The following is a 16,164-nucleotide window of genomic DNA, read 5'->3' as shown; positions in this document are numbered from 1 at the left end:
AGAGATTCACCAGTTAATTGTGTGATAATTACATTGCATTCATGGCTGGTCTTACTTTGCATGTGTGACTGATCTCAATTTATTACATGATTTGCCCTTAAGTGTGTCACCATTACTTTGCATTCATGGCTGGTCTAAACTGATTGCATGATTCACCACTTAATTCTGTGATCATTACTTTCTATTTGTGCCTGGCCTTACTTTGCAGTGTGGCTGGTCTCAATTTTTTGCACGATTCACCAGATACTTATGTGGCCATTCCTTGGCACTTGTGAGCAGTCTCACTTCGCACATGTGGCCGGTCTCAATTTATTGCGCAATTCACCAGTTAATTATGTGACCACTATTCTGCATTTGTGGCTGGTCTAAACTTATAGTGCAATCCACCAGTTAATTCTGGAGCCGTTACTTTGCACTCGGGGCCAGCCTTATTGTGCAGTGTGGCTGGTCTCAAATTATTTCGTGATTCACCAGCTAATTGTGTGACTACTACTTTGCATTTGTGGCTGGTTTAAATTTATTGCATGAGTCACCAGTTAATTGCACGACTATTACTTTGCATTTGTGGCTGGTCTAAATTTATTGTGCAAATCACCAAGGAATTGCATGACTATTACGTTGCACCTGTGACTGGTCTGAATTTTCTGCATGAAGTAAGTTGTGTAATACGTGGGGCATGGGCCTGGGGTTGTACTCAAGAGCTCCGCCTCCCATTTGGAGGTCATGGCTCTGCAGAAAGTGGTGCTCTTCTGAGGGCCTGTGCACAAGAGCTGGGTCCTTCGATTCTGAGTCCAACCTCCTGGTGCCCTGCCCCAGACTGTTCCCTACAGCAGAGGAAGGAGCCCCTGCATGGTGAGGGTGGAAGGACCCAGTGTTGCCAGGGGTAGGATAATGATTGTATTTGTATAATAATTTCAACCCTGGTACAATGTATGATCAATAAGGGTAAAAGTGTTCAAAATGCATGAGTATTTTTGAGGCAGTTCATGGATGCGGCATATGCAAAACGCAAGTCAGTTGCAGGGAATCTTAACTGACTTTTGAGTTTACTATCTAGCTAGCTGTCTGGTGTACGTGTACATGTGTATGTGTGTATGTAGATGTGTGTGTGTGTGTATCTACAGATAGATATACACACATATCTACATATATATATATATATATATAGCTATATATAGCTATATATTTATCTATAGATATATGTATCTATATATATGTTTCCAGAAATATTTATTTCTACATACATAAATAGCTGTACCTCTGCCAACCCCAAGTGACCACCACACAGTTCACTTGACAGACCAAAACACACATTATCAGTTAAACTATTTTAATCCTGTTACAAACATTTTGAGTTTTTGGTATTTTTTTGTTGTTGGGGTTTTTTTGTTTGCTTGTTTGTTTAAGGGAAATTTTTCATGTCTCAAGTCAGATCAGCCAAATCAGTTTGCTGTCTGTATTTTCTTATGACAGTTGCCTCAAAATAAAGACAGGCTTCAACTTGGAGGGCCCAGTCCACATGCACTCACTCACTGGAGTGAGCATGGTAATATAAAGTAAATAAGAAGGCTTATTTGTATTTTTCTTTCAGTGTACAACGAGGGCTTTTTTTCATCAAATAAGGCCCTTTTGAGCTTCTAAGAGGCTCAGTTCACATTTCACGCTTGCTGGGAGGACCCCAGGCCAGGCTGCCTTGCCTCCCTGTGGGGTTTTTCCTTCTTTCACGCAGGGTGTGAGGGGGGAATCACGCCTGCCCACCGCCCTGCCAATGTGCTGCAAACGCGCAGGTGAAAATGCGGAGGAGAATGATCCGCAGCACGAGCCCAAAAAAGAAAGCGAAAAAAGCTAGAGGGGCACTTGGTTCCACTGGGGCTCGAACCCAGGACCTTCTGCGTGTAAAGCAGACGTGATAACCACTACACTATGGAACCGCCGCGGCAGCGTTTTCGGGCCGCGCCGCCCTTGTGAGGAGATTCCCCGCCCCGCGCCGAGCCGCGCTCCGCCTGGTGGGCCCGACGCGCGCGCGCGCTCGTGTGTGTGTGTGTGTGTGTGTGTATGATTTCCCCTGCCCTTAAGCTCGCTTGATTTCCCCTGCCCTTAAGCTCGCTTGGGTCCGGCACTGCCTCAGCGGCGCCCACAGCGGCACCCACACAGATTAAGGAAACCCTGCTGGCCTTCCCCCACCCCGACCTTTTTGCGGGGGAAGGGAGCTGGAGAAAAGTTGGTAATGCTCCCTTGTTATAACACAGTATAATGATTAGGTTGTGCTCTGGGGAGAACATGATTTTGAGAACAGGATTCTTCACCAGGCTCCAGAAGAGGACTGAGCTAAAATCTTCAGCCCAACAATCACGTTTTTAAAGTAATAATATAGCTCAGTTCTCCAGTGTGAACAAAGCCAGGATGCTGTGTGCGAGTACCAGGGGTCTGAACATGCAACTGTTTACTGCTGAGAAGTGTAGCCATGTGTGTAAAGTTAAGCATGTGAGACCCCTGCCACTTGGTACATATATCACACAATTCACTGGTGAACCATGCAATCAGTTTAGGCTGGCCACACGTTCAAAGTAAGACAGGCCACAAGTGCAAAGTAAGTATTATGCCACAGAAATGTCCATTTAGTTATAAAAAGAGCCAGTCAGCTACAAAGTTAGTGCTTGAAAATGTGTGACAATGCCATAGCTGGTTTCTATCTAGCTTTAATTTGAATGTGTGGCAGGGCCCTGAGTGGCTCTTTGCAGAACTGGGGTCTCTGTGGCTTGAGTCTCAATATGGGGGTTTCACTGCATGTCTGCGTTCCCAGCAAAGGATCTTGAATTAACACAGTGTAATATAGTAATATCTTTTTTTCAGCCCTGATACAAAAATAGTTTTGAAGCGCCTGAAATCGTAAATATAAAAGGATTAATTGCACCTATTTTTTGTAATTATTGCCTGTTTTAAAAAGTTCTGCTGTCAGGAATGACAGCCCTGTTTTTATATTTGCAGGCATGTTTGTGTACTTGCTGTGAGTCCCCTGCGTTTATTAGTTGCTCTGTTCTTGTGAACCATCAGAGAACAGATTCCAGCTGGCATATTTCATTTCACTACCCAACAGGTTCACAAAAAGGGAATTGGCAGGGTGAAGAGGAAGATGCATACGTGGCCCTGCTGCTTCTGAAGAGCGTGTTTGTGTGGGTATGTGTAAACTGGGGATGTGAAAGTGCTATCTAGCACATTGGGATTTATTTTAACTGTCTTTGTTTTAGTGGTTGGTAAGAGGTTGATGACTTTCTTGATATGGAAAATTGGTTTTAATGGGTGTTAATGAAATAGTTGAATTTGGGCCTTGTGAGTCTTAATAGTGCCCTTTTAGAAAGCTGTTAAATAGTCCACAGTGGGTCCCATAGTAGCTATAATGTTTTTTCTTACAAGATTCATACTGACTGAAAGAATGAATATGCCAGCATTAAGAATACAAGCTAAAGATGGTTTCTTTTTAAAATCTGGATGAAAACATTAAAGATTTTTTTGGTAAAAGATAAAAGCCAGGAAAAGAAGAAAAGCCGAGAACTGTGCTCATGAATACAACATCCCTTTTTGTTTCTTATTTTAACATCTGCAGTACCTAAATACAATGAGTGCCAAATACTTTAAGAATGCCTTAATTGTGAGGTTTGTGAGGTTTGGGGTTCCTAGTGAGATCATTACTGTTACATTCCTGTGAACGTCTTTGAGTGAATACAAGAACTGTGGCTATACAGTCCTTCTGAATTCAACTTTCAGCATTTTTGATTCTGTCAGCAGAGGGCTCCCAGTGCTTAAGAGCTTCTCTCATTCTTTTCTGTTACTAATGCTCTCTTTATCTAAACAGCTCTTCTCAATTTTTATGCCATAAATTTGTGTATATGTGTGTGTGCATGTATGTGCTCTATGAAACATATACTGTCTAGATATCATACTACCACTTCTCAGCACTGGTACTTTGCAAATTTCCTAATGACCCCCTTCACAGTAAGGACTTACACTTCTGCATATGATTATTTTACTGCTCTGAAATCAGTGGGATTACTACTAGTAGTAAATTATTGTGAGATTGGGACTGAAATTTGCTTTTAGAAATTCCATTATTCAGCATTATAGCAGTCAGGAACATGATCATCTTCAGTAGTTCAAATACATGTAAAAAAAGTCATAAATTTGTTTGTTTCCATCTGTTGTTGAGAAATGTACATACTTTCACTTTTTGCATTAATCACATTTTGAGGAAATACCTTATGATTTATTGACTCAATGAAGAAAATGTTTGGATTTCTGTTTCAGAGATGTATTTTCAGGGTGACAGGGAAAGAAATGGAAATATAATGACTTCCATAAACACTCCCAGCTCCCTCTCCCACATACATAAGGGCTTCAACTACTGCTTTACAGTCCTGATATTAGAAAACTAAAGATAATCACTTCCAGATGCTGAAAATCAGTAACATCCTTTTATAATCCAAATGTGTTTGCCTAACTGGCTTCTGGGGGACCCAAACTAAGGCAGTGAAGATCTGTTCAACAGGGAGATGACTGCTACTTACCATTAATGATAGTGCCTTAAGTAACTTTAAATCCAAAGTGTTTGTTGGTTTAAACTGGAGAGGCCTGACCAGAGATCAGATTACTGTCACACATGCATGGTGAAAGACAGAGCTGACCCTAGCCAGTTTACAATCTATATACAAGATAACCAAAGTTAAAAGGTGAGATTGAAGGGCAGAGGTGAACTGTTTGCCCACTGTCACATAGAAGATGAATGGGTGAGATAGGACTAGGGACAGACATTACACATAAACCAATTTAAGTAATCAGAGACTGGTTTAAACCTGTAACAGAACATACATAAACCAGTTTGAGAATGGCTGCTCTAGCACCCCCCTGCCTTATAGCCTGAGCCACTGGAAGTATGTTCCTGCATTTCTGAAATGGCTGTCTGGTTACAAAACCAATTTAGCCTAGCCATGTTAGACTAACCTGCAAAGACTGAATCAATTCAGGCTTAGGATTTTTGAATGTCTGTCCCTAGCCCCAGTCTCTGCCTTATCCAGAGAAATGTACTACTGTGTCCTGTAATGAAGAAAGGGGTATTTGGAGAGGATTAGTTTTCAAGTTAGATTTTTATGGTGTTTTAGGAGGGGAAAAAATTAAAGTATTGAAAAAAATACTTTTGCTTGTCTAGTGATCCCTTGCTGTTGTGTGATATATGATGTGATTTTTTTAGACAGAAGAAAGCATATGTCTCTGACTTTGTCTCGTCTTTATACTTTTCCCACTCCTTTTTTCCATGCTGCCTCTGGTGTATGAGTTTTCTACTGCCTGTGCACTGTTATCTACCTCCTCTCTTTCAGATCCCTCTTAGCAACAGACTCCTGCCATGCTGTTTATGGAGAGTGAGTTAATTTACTAAACCAAAATTACTAGAATCATCAAGATATGCACAAGGCAGAAATGAGTAATTGTGTTATCTTATTGCTTGTCTGCATTCTCAACTATTCTATTCTTGTTTATTCTATTTCTCTTAAATGTTATACTTTTATTCTTCCCAGTCAGCAATAGGGTGGCACGGCCTTCAGGTGGCGATCCTGGTTTTTAGTTTATGCTCTAAAGCAGGGCTGTCCAGTTGGCAGTCTTGTTAGGGGCCAGCATCTGGCCACAGGCTGTGTTGTCTGTGGACAGTTAATATGCAGCCTGTGGGCCCCAGTGGCTGCCTTTCTTGTGGCTGTGTGCCAGGGGAGGGCCCAGGGTCCATGTGCACTGGTGCAATCTGTGTGATGGGGCTCCGTGCCACTCATGCAGCCCATGCAGCAAAAGGAGGAAGGAGAAGTGCATAGCCCACGTGACAGCAGGCTCACCGAGGGAGTGGGAACCATCCATCCTGTGTGTAGCATGGGGACCACAAGGCAGTGCTGCATGTGGCCTTCAGCTGGGCCAAAGTTGGACACCTCTACTCTAAAGCACCCATAGACTGCTTGATTTTGTAAAAATAATTCGTGTGGGGGTCCTTATGGCAACAAAGAGTGAAAAGAAGGAAAAGCAAGATCTGATCACTGAAAGAGCACACTGTCTTTGCCCTGTGGTCATATTCTGTCCTTTGAACAATTTCATTTAAATCACTGTAATTGGAGCCTCCCTGAAATCAGTCTGAAACTGAATTTGAATTATGTATCTGGCATGCATGTGAGTAGATCTGTTTAAGAGCTGAGTGTTTCCAAAGCTACCTGGAATGTAAAATAGACTTTCCACACAACTCTTCCATAGTTCAGGTAGATGCAGTCATGAGAGCCAACCTAGCCTTTGCACTATCAGCATAGTCGTGATTGTTCTGGTAGTGCTAGATCTCTTTTTTAACATATGGTCTGCTGCCTATTTGCTTTGCCAACAACCAGCTCTTGATAAAGTACCTTTCAGTACTTGCACATTGAGCAAAAGAGCAAAGGAAAAGATGAAGGGCCCTAGCGGTGGAAGCTGTGTGTTCTGCTTACTGTGTCTGGAAGTGAGACCAAATTTAACATATATCCTTGGACTTGAACAGAGAAGGGGTTAACTTAGAAACTACATTTGTTTATTTCCTCAAGTTGCATGTTATCTGATCCCTTCAGGTAATTGGAGAGGTGGCTCAGGACATTCCTTTTATCAAGTTCCCGGTAGTACTAGTCTCACCAGACCACTGAGACAGAGAAGAAACTTTTATGAATAACTAGAGAGCAGACATACAATGGATATATGTATTCTAACAAAACTAGATTACAGGAGGGTAGGTCAAGATTTAGCTCAAGACAATCTTTTTTAGAAAGCAAGAATTTTTAAGCAAGGGCAAAACCAGCTATGGGGGAAACTTAGGTAGGTAGAATACTGCTGTTCTGATTGCTATTTTTTCAGGATCTTCGGTTTTGGTATTGCTGCACTTACAGAAAGTGCTTTGGGTGTCTGATGGCTTTGTGAGATCAGGCCATTCTCCGGAAAAAACAAGAGGCAGAACCTCCTGATATCTTGGTGGATCTTGAGGAGTTTAGTGTTCTTTCCTAGCATGGTGGCTGGACATTTTTTGTAGTGGCTGCCGTTGGATTTTTTTAGGGGCAGCAGGGACCTGTGTGGGCAGCAGGGCTGGGAGAGCAGAGGGCTTTGAATCTTGAGTGGGGGGCACTAATTGTGGGCAGTAGGGGATGGGGGACTGGCAGCAGGGAGCTGCTGATTGGGAGTGAGGGGCACCAGCAGGATTGGGGAGTAAGTGGCTTGGGAGTGAGGGCACAAGAGGGACAAGGGGCCATGGGTTGGGAACACGGGGCACAGGCAGGGCCAGGGGGCTGCGGGTGTAAAGTGAGGGATACCAGCAGGGACAGGTTGCACTGTGGGTTGTGAGTGAGAGGAAGCAGCAGGGCTGTGGGGGGCTGTGGCTTGGGAGTGAGGGGTAGGGGCAGGGCACGGGCATATCACTGTCCTCCCACCCCCGACAATCATATATCCCCTCCCCCCACAGGTGTCCTCTTTTTTGAAACTGGGAATACGGTAACCCTAACAAGTACTATCCTATATAGTAGTTACATGCACTGAAACACATGTAGATGGTGTCCGGGGCTGGCTGAAGTACAAGGGTGGTATAGTGCTGCGGCTGACTGCCATTTAGCCCCTCTCTGGAACTCTCTTGTGCCCCAGACAGCTCCTCTACAGCACATTGAGCCAGGATGCAGCAGCCCTGGGCTGGTAGGCTGAACCCCTGGGCCCTTTGTCAGCCAAGGCTGCTCCACCCCAGCTCAGTGTGCTGTGGTCCTGAGCACATGTGTTTACACGTGTAAATATGTGTGCCCAGGAGCAGTAAACTCTGGTATGAACTGCATCAGGGTTAATTGCGATGTGTTAGTGGCACATGTAGATGTACCCCCGAGTTTCAAAATTTTATTTAAACCAAAAGAAATTTTGTTTCAGGAATAGGAGTTTGAGTCTAAATCAGCACAAATGCTGATATTTAGTCTTTGTCTCAGCGTTGGATCTCTAAGGGATGCTTTCCCCCCCTTTCAACCTTTTTTCATTTGTGACCCCCTAAACAATTTTGAATGGAGGTGTGGGCCCCTTTGAATTGTAAATGTAGGTTTTCACATACTTTTGATTGATCATAATTATCTTTTGAGCCCCTTAGACATAGTCTGTGGACCCCCTGGGATCCACACACCACAGGTTGGAAACCTCTGATCTAGATTTTAAAACATGAAATTATTAGGCATTTTTGTGATGCTCCTCACCATACGATTTGAGTATTTTGCAATAATCAAGTCTTAAGGTTGTGGTATAATGTTTTTCCTAAAATACTCCAGCACTAGCTGATACATACAAAGCTAATACTGTTCATTTCTACAGTGCTACAATTTATTTTTTCAGGGAGGATTCTTACACTGACACCAGTCCCCACTGTGTTAGAGCTCCTCAGCACTGTTGCCATTTGTGCACTAGGGCTGCTAAAATGCAAATCATTTTCATCCCTGTAGAACGGCCATTCCTCTGGATGGTGATCATGTGACTTCAGGTTGGACGCAGATAACTTAGCACATCCCTCTCTCTGCCTGAGATTCAAGGCAGCAGAGTGACAGTACAGCTGTAACAGCAGCATACGTACAGTGCAGCTCCCCATCTGCCATCCTTTGCTCTCCTATCAAGATGGAAGGTGAAAATTAGCTTTTTGTTTTGTGTGGTTTTTAAAGCAGGGCTTGAGAAATATCCTCACAGGAGCTGTATAAATGCAAGGAGGGTATGTATATTGCAGTCTGTGAGCTTCAGAGCTCTCAAGAGAACTAGAGCATCTATTCTCCTTCAGATCTCCACCCCAACTGTGCATTTCTGATTTCAAAAGGAGATTTTTTTTTTTTTTAATTCTCCTAAAGATACTCTTGTGGAAAACCTCTGCACTGCTGACATAGAAGAAAACAGGTAATTTCTTTAGGATCACTTTTAGTTCACTTGTAAAAAGCAAATACTATACACAAGCATGTGCAGCAAATGACAATGCATATGATGATATGGATGATATTGCTTATTGCTTTGATAAAAGGGGTCCCTCTGATATTTTCCAAATGAATTGGTTGAATTATCCAGAGCTTCTATGTATAAATGAGGAGAGATTTGTTTTACAATGTGAAGTTATGTAACATATTTCACACATCTTTTTGTTAGCAAAAGTGTTGTACTTCCCACAATATGGAGAAATTCAGGGATACATTTTACAGAATTGTCATACTGAGTTTCAAAAATAAATTTGGTTTCAGGAATACGAGTTTGACTCTAAATCAGCACAAATGCTGATATTTAGTGTTTGTCTCCATATTGGAGCTCTGAGGGATTTCATGCTTTCCCTCTGTCTCCCCCTACACGGACATGCACACTACTTGTAGCTACTGTCTTTTTCTGATAGGAAGAATTTGGTGCGACTGGTGATATCTGATGGAGTGAGGCAGAAGTTTCTTCTCCACCCCTTTAGGAAAGGGAATACTGTTATTGTCCTCTTTTGGCTCTCTTGAATCTTAAGCTCTATCTGGGCCCCAGTTGCTGAATATGGACTTGCATTTTGATACATTTTAATTTTAAAGGATTCACCAACTTCAGGAATCTCATGCTTATGATTGCTGAAGTAATGGCTTTGCTTGAGCTGTAGCACAATTTATATTCCATGTAACAATTTTTTTAAATGCATGCACTTCTTTCTGCAGGGGAAAAAATGAATTCCCATATATAACTTTTAAAGTAAACATACCTCTATTGATCAACCTTTAAGTAGTGTGAATTTCCTTTTATCCCTTGTCTGCTGCACATGCTCCTTCTATTTGTATAAAGCCCCTGAACTTGATTTCTCAAATTCTCTTTGCATATTCACGTGCTTGTAGTCCTTGTTTTTTTCCGTTTGGGCATGTCATTATCTGATGACCTTGTTGAGTTGGCATGGCACCACCCTATTCCCTAGGGCTTAAGGCCTTATCAGCTTCCAGATACTGGTGTTGAGATCCCTCACTTGTCATTAAAGCCAATAGAAATTTGAATGCGCTTATTGTCTTTCAGGATCAAACTTTACATGGCATGTGGCAGGTTCCCTGTAGCCATGAGGTATTTGTAGTAGTGTTCTCTTTGATTTTGGCAAAACATGTAGGCTTCTCCAAGATCAGTAGCAGTGAAAGTGGAAACAAAAAATCTGCTCAAAATACCCAACTGCTCGATACATAATCTTAATTATTTTTAGGAAGCTTTTAATTTGTTTTTTCATATCAGGTAGGTTCAAGTATACCTTATACTTATAAAATGTTAGGACTTAGAGCCTGGTAACTGGATCCAAATAATCTTAAAATTCAGAGGTGTGCCACTTCCAGGTTTTGGCATGACCTATCATTGCAAGAAATTTTAGCCACTAGTACATATAGTGAAGGCAAATAGAATGTAAAATAAGAGGAATGACTTACTGAGTGCAAAGCTTTAATTAAGTTCATATGGGAAAAGTAAAGTAAATGAATGGTGTGAAATAACTGTGATGATTTTCTTTCAGTGAATTAATAGAATTTTATTTTATTCTAACTCTACAAAATCCCTCCTAACTTCATTTCCTCCATAACACCACACTCCAGGAAATAATACATAGTAACAAGGCTTGAGTGTAAACTATTCAGAAAAATGTATACAGTTTTATAAATTACTCATCTAGAATAATTGTACAAGTGGTCAGATGCTGTAGTCATGGGTTTGGTATAAGAGCTTGGGAAATGAGGTATGGTGATACCTGCATATTAGGGCTGTGTGAAACACCATCATTTTGTTTCAATGTCCATTTCACCATTTCAAAGGGACAGTGTTACATTTTGTCATTTTGTTTCAAAGCACTGTCCCATTTCATTTTGTTGAAACTGTTTCACTGTTTTGATGTGTTTCGACGTTTCGCTCATGGGCTATAATGGGAAATCATGAAAATGGCTAAAAAGGTGTTATTTCTTGCCTGATTTGGATGAAAATTGCAGGAATAGTAGCCCCTTCTCAGGGCAGGAAGCCTGCCAAGGTTCAAGGAGCTAGGTGCAGAGGTTTCCAGAAAATTGTACCTCAAACTGTTCAAAACACAACTCCTGACACTTGCCGATAGCAGCAGCCTCCTGTCATCCGGCATGCAGATCTGGGGCCCGCACCCCGGGAGGGCTGCGGCGCTGTGCCAGACTCCTCCGGGGGGTGCGGGCCCCTGGATCTGTGCACTAGATGAGAGACGGCTGCTGCTCCTGCCTGGGATGGGCGTTGGGCTCAACCTGCACCCAGCACTGGAGAAGGTTGCTGCTGCCACCTGAGACTCCTTTCACCTGGCGCACAGATCTGGGGGTTTGTGCCCCTGGGAGAAGTCTGGCACAGCCAGGCAGCCCTCTCAGGGGTGCAAGCCCCTGAACCTGCACCCTGGATGAGAGGAGGCTGCTTCTTCCACCTGGGACTGGCTCTGGGTGCAGGCTGTGTCCAGCACCAAAGAAAATTGCTGCTGCCACTTTCCCAGATGGCAGTGGCAGCCTGAGCCTCCTCTCATCCGGGGCACAGACCTTGGGGGCTCGCACTCCTGGGAGGGCTGCTCAGGCTGTTCCAGACTCCTCCCGGGGGTGCAAACCTTCAGATCTGTATGCTGGATGAGATGAAGCTGCCTGTCCCGCCTGGGACTGGTGCTGGGCGCAGCCCACGCCCAGTGCCAGGGAAGATTGTTGCTGCCACCAGTCCCAGCTGGCAGCAGCAGCCTCCTCTCATCCAGCATGCAGATCTGGGGGCTCACACCCCCAGGAGGAGTATGGCACAGCTCCGCAGGCCTTCCAGGGGTGCGGGCCCCCAGATCTGTGAGCCAGATGAGACGAGGCGGCTGCGGCTGCTGCTGCTGCCGCCGCTGCCGCCTCCTGGGACTGGCACTGAAGCCAAGTAAGCCCAGCTTCAAAACTTTAAATGTTTCAAAACTTTTGAAAAGTTTTGAGTGCCCTTGTTTCATTTCAAACCTGTTTCAAAGCCTTTTGCTGTTTCAAGAGCAAAATGTGTCGAAACAGTTGTGAAACAAAACACCTAGTGAAATTTTGCACAGCCCTGCTGTATATTGTAAAGGCTTAGAGAACTAGTCAGGATCTCCACTGCCATCTTATTTAGCCTCTCTGGCAAATTCTTTGTGAAAAGTCTCCAGACCTTTAAAAATTTATGACTAAATGTCTAGTTTATAATTTGTGTATAGTGGTCCTTGTCAGTCCCTAGGTAGGGTGGCCACTGACCCATTCCCAGAATGCAGGACATTCATTTGGTGAGGAGAGAGGTAACCATTGACCCCCTCAGCCAATCAGCAGTGAGGGTTGGGGCCACCATCTCCTCAGCCACTTAGCAGGGAGGGTTGCAAACACTGTCTCCTTGGCCAATCAGCAGCAAAGGGCAGGGCCATCACAAGAAACCACCTTCATCCCTCCCTGGCTGGCTGGGAATCCTGCTGCTCCTGGCTGTGCACTGCTCTACCTTTAGGCACAGCCAACAGAATCACAAGAAGTGATTGATATGTATTTCTAACAATGAACTGAAACATGGGACTTTTTACAGTCCATTCCTCATTTAGAAATGGACAGGGGACAAAGGGTTTAAAAACAGGATGCTCCAGTATAAAACAGGACCAATGGCCACCCTATCCCTTGGTAGGATGCTGCTTCTGAGACTGTTTTCCAGTCTCCTGTGTGCATGCCTTCCAGATGACAAGCCTGTGTTGATAATCCCCTCTGGGTTTGGACCTTCATGATCCAACCGCTCTCTGGTGCTCTGGTACTGGGTCTCTGGTACTGGCAGCAGGAGAAAATATTATTTGGTGGTGGGGCTGAGTAAATATTATTGGTGGGGTGGCTCACCCCTGCCTCTCCCTCGTGCAGGGCCATTGCAGGGCTGGCGCATGCTGGCGCATGCAGCAGCAGAGGAGCAGCGCCGGGTGCAGTGGAGCTGTGGTGCTGCTGCTGTTGCCGGCTGCTGCAAAATTAGTTTTGGGGGGGCTAAACTCTGTTATCCCTGGCCTGCTGCTGCCTATGGTCTCTGGGTTATCAATCATGACACTCAACTTGCCCAACAGGGTTTTGTCATGTGGAAGAATTTCTTTTAGAAATCTGTGGTCAATAACAGTATGTAGTGAGTGGAGAACAGAAGTAGCTTCTTCAAAACAAAATTGCACAGCATTCCAAGAAATGGATTTAAAACAGAGATCAGTATTGATACAGTCTGTCTACACTTGGCATTCTCCTGAGGGCTTGGAGGTGAATATTAGGCCTGTGCGAAGCAGCAAGTATTTGCTTCAGATTTCGGATTTGGCCCATTTGGAAGGACAGTGATTCAATTTGTTTGATTTGAATCACTGTCCTGATTCAATTTGTCTGTGTCTGATTTGGATCCAGAAATTTGGCACCGATTCGGAGATTCGGCCATAGATTAAACAGGCAGCAGTCCTCAACCACGCTGGACACAGCTGCCTCCAGCTGGTAAATCTGTTGTGGTGGGTGGAGGTGAGAAGGAAGAGGCATGGGGCGGGGTGCAGATCAATGCTCCCAAAGCAAGGGAGGGATTAGAGCTGGGGCTGGGGCTGGGGCTGGGGCTGGAGCTGGAGCTGGGACGAGCTGCCCAGCCAGGGCAGGGGGGCATGGAACATGGTGAGGGGGGCCCTGCCACTGTGTGCCGCTTCACACCACTGATCTGGGAGGGCATGGGAGTGGGTATGTGTCCCTAGATCTGCATGGGGCGGGCTGGGCTGTGCTCCAGACAGACAGTGGAAGGTGCTGAGAGCAGGGGCTGTGCCCTCCTGCCACACACCCAGCCGAGGCAAGGAGGTGCGGGACGGTGCTGCTGCACTGCCTTGGATAAGCAGTGCACAGCAGTGGAAGCTGCTCTAGCCTCCCTGCACATCCTGGACAAGCTGCGGTTTCTGCCTGCTATGCCCCAGCTGGGCGAGCAGCAGCAGGATGTGGGGGCAGGCACGTGCACCTGGATCAGGGTGGGGCTGGCAGCAGGGGCTATGGGGAATTTTAGGGTTCCTGCAGCTCCACCCCCACATAGCCCCAGCTCCACTACACTCTGCAGGGTAGGTAGATCCCGGGCTGTGCTCTGGGCTGTGTCTGTGGCTGGGGCTAGCCGCCTGGAACTCAGCCCTGGCTCCTTCCACCCCATGGAGTGCAGCCTGGCAGTGGGCAGCTTCCCTGAGCGCAGCCTGGTTTAGCCCGCCCCATGCAGATCCAGGGGCCCACACCTGCTCCCATGCCCTCCTGGACCGGTGGTGCGCACTGGCAGGAGCCCCCTTCCCCAACTCAGCTTGTCCCAATTCCTCCCTCTCTGTGGGGGCATTGATTTGCGCCCCACTCCACGCCCCACCCCTTCCCCCTCTGCCCACCACAACAGACTTACCAGCTGGAGGCAGCTGTGTCCAGCATGGTCGAGGATTGCTGCCTGTTTAGTCTATGGTCACATCCATCTCTGAATCAATGCCAAAACGCTTTGAATCAATTTGGAGGCATCTGAATCGATTTGGACCTTTTAGTGGGTCTCCCAATTCAATTTGGATTCGGAGATTCGGCCACCAAATCAGGCTGAATCTCCTAATCAAATCACCTACCAAAGCTTCACACTGCCCGAGTAAACATGACACAGCCGTGGTGTCCCCCATCCTCTTGGGAACCAATTTGCAGACTACTTTTTGAACATCTGGGCTCTTCTGAGCTACTGACAATTTCTCTATTTCCTGTCTGCAGAGGGGTTCTGGTCACTGTCTGTTGTTGTCTAGGTTTTCAGCATTGGCAGAGCAGCTTGTCAGTAGAGGTAGGACCAAGGAGTTACCCTTCCCCTACATTAAACTGCCTGTTACAGGTTAGGAGTGGGGTACTCCATATCTAGGCTGCCATATTGTCTCCTTAACAGCTTAATTTTGTTCTAAGTCATAGCACATCCATCACAAATACACACATACTACAGTGATAAAAACAGTTCTCCACAGTCTTCCTTTCCAAAGAAAAGAAAGCATCCAATTGAGGTAGCCTTCTACAAGTTCGGTAGAACTTTTAATCTATCAAACTATAAGCAGTAGATGGGTGCAGAAGCAGGACCTCTAAATTAGAAATGTATGTCCTTCAGATATTTATGGAAAACGCATCTTCTTTTCATAATTCATCCAGCCACATCTGTCTTTGGAGGAATTCATAGGTGCCCCATAACAGAGCTACAGATCAGAATGGGAAGGGAAAGGGAGGAATCTCACACAGCTGGAATTGCCTATGAAACAATCTGCAGGGGAAATACAATTTGAGATACTTTTTGCTGCATTATAATCCTGTCCAAATACATGAAGAAATTGTTTGTTGTCTCAGTTTACCAAAAGTGATGAGGAAACAACATCAGCAGGCAGGCAAGAATCATGGGAGAAGCATGGGGGCTAGGGCCTGGTGGCTTTTATTTGTGTGACCTCCAGATCCTCAAACCTGCTCTAGCATGGTTTGAAATGGTGCTTTGCTTTGCATTATTAGACAAATAGTGTACTGGGTGCTTTTACTTCTTACTATTGCTTTTTGCTGAAAAGAAACAGCGAAACAAGTTTAATGCAATTGTTTATGGAAATAGCTTGGTCACTGACTTGTTTATACAAAATTTTTGTCTGCTTTAGAAGTGAAACTTACTTTAGTAAAAGTCAGCAGGTAGTAGCTAGAATGCTAACAGGAGTGTATGTCCTATTTTTAAATACATTTTCCTTGTGTTTTGAGAACTTTTTAGTAGATTTAAGAGAAGCTCTGACTCTTTATTTCATCAGCCAAAACAGTAGAGCAAAATGATTGTTTAAGGTAGGGGTTAGCGACCTTTTATTAACAGGGGGCTGAATGAGCACAACTGGTGGTCTGGAGGTTAACCTGAAGTCTGGGGCATGACTTGGAAGAATTTTTTTCTTTGCCAACAGGACAGCTCCCCCATTGAAATGAATGGGGCTGACCTGTTGTACAGAAATGTTTCCACCCTGGGCTCCTACGGAGCCCCTGCTGACTTCTCAGCACTCCAGTGACTAATGCCCAGACAGACTAAGCCATCATTCTCCCCTTGTACTCGGCCTTGGTGAGGCCGCAGCTGGAGTACTGCATCCAGTTTTGGGCTCCACAATTCAAAAAGGATGTGGAG

At 44.9% G+C, this 16,164-nt stretch overlaps 1 protein-coding gene and 1 non-coding gene across 5 annotated transcripts in view; one reads left to right on the top strand and one right to left on the bottom strand.

The window, feature by feature from the left end:
* Positions 1-1,858: 1,858 nt before the first annotated feature.
* On the bottom strand, positions 1,859-1,931 carry TRNAV-UAC. Its single transcript has one exon. It is a non-coding gene; the product is annotated as a tRNA-Val (tRNA).
* A 1,061-nt stretch (positions 1,932-2,992) lies between these two features.
* The window catches only part of PPEF1 (protein phosphatase with EF-hand domain 1), a 73,755-nt gene continuing 60,583 nt past the window's right edge, over positions 2,993-16,164 (top strand). For 3 of the 4 annotated variants that reach the window (XM_019529232.1, XM_019529230.1, XM_019529233.1), the window contains exon 1: positions 2,993-3,177. The gene's annotated coding sequence lies outside the window, so the exon portion shown is untranslated. Of the gene's footprint in view, positions 3,178-8,576; positions 8,941-16,164 lie in introns of those variants that run through there. The other variant, XM_019529231.1, reaches the window with a different exon arrangement.

Source organism: Crocodylus porosus, unplaced genomic scaffold, assembly GCF_001723895.1.
Source record: "Crocodylus porosus isolate Cpor-Errol unplaced genomic scaffold, CroPor_comp1, whole genome shotgun sequence".
Lineage (NCBI taxonomy): Eukaryota > Metazoa > Chordata > Crocodylia > Crocodylidae > Crocodylus > Crocodylus porosus.
This window is presented reverse-complemented; position numbering and strand designations above follow the sequence as displayed.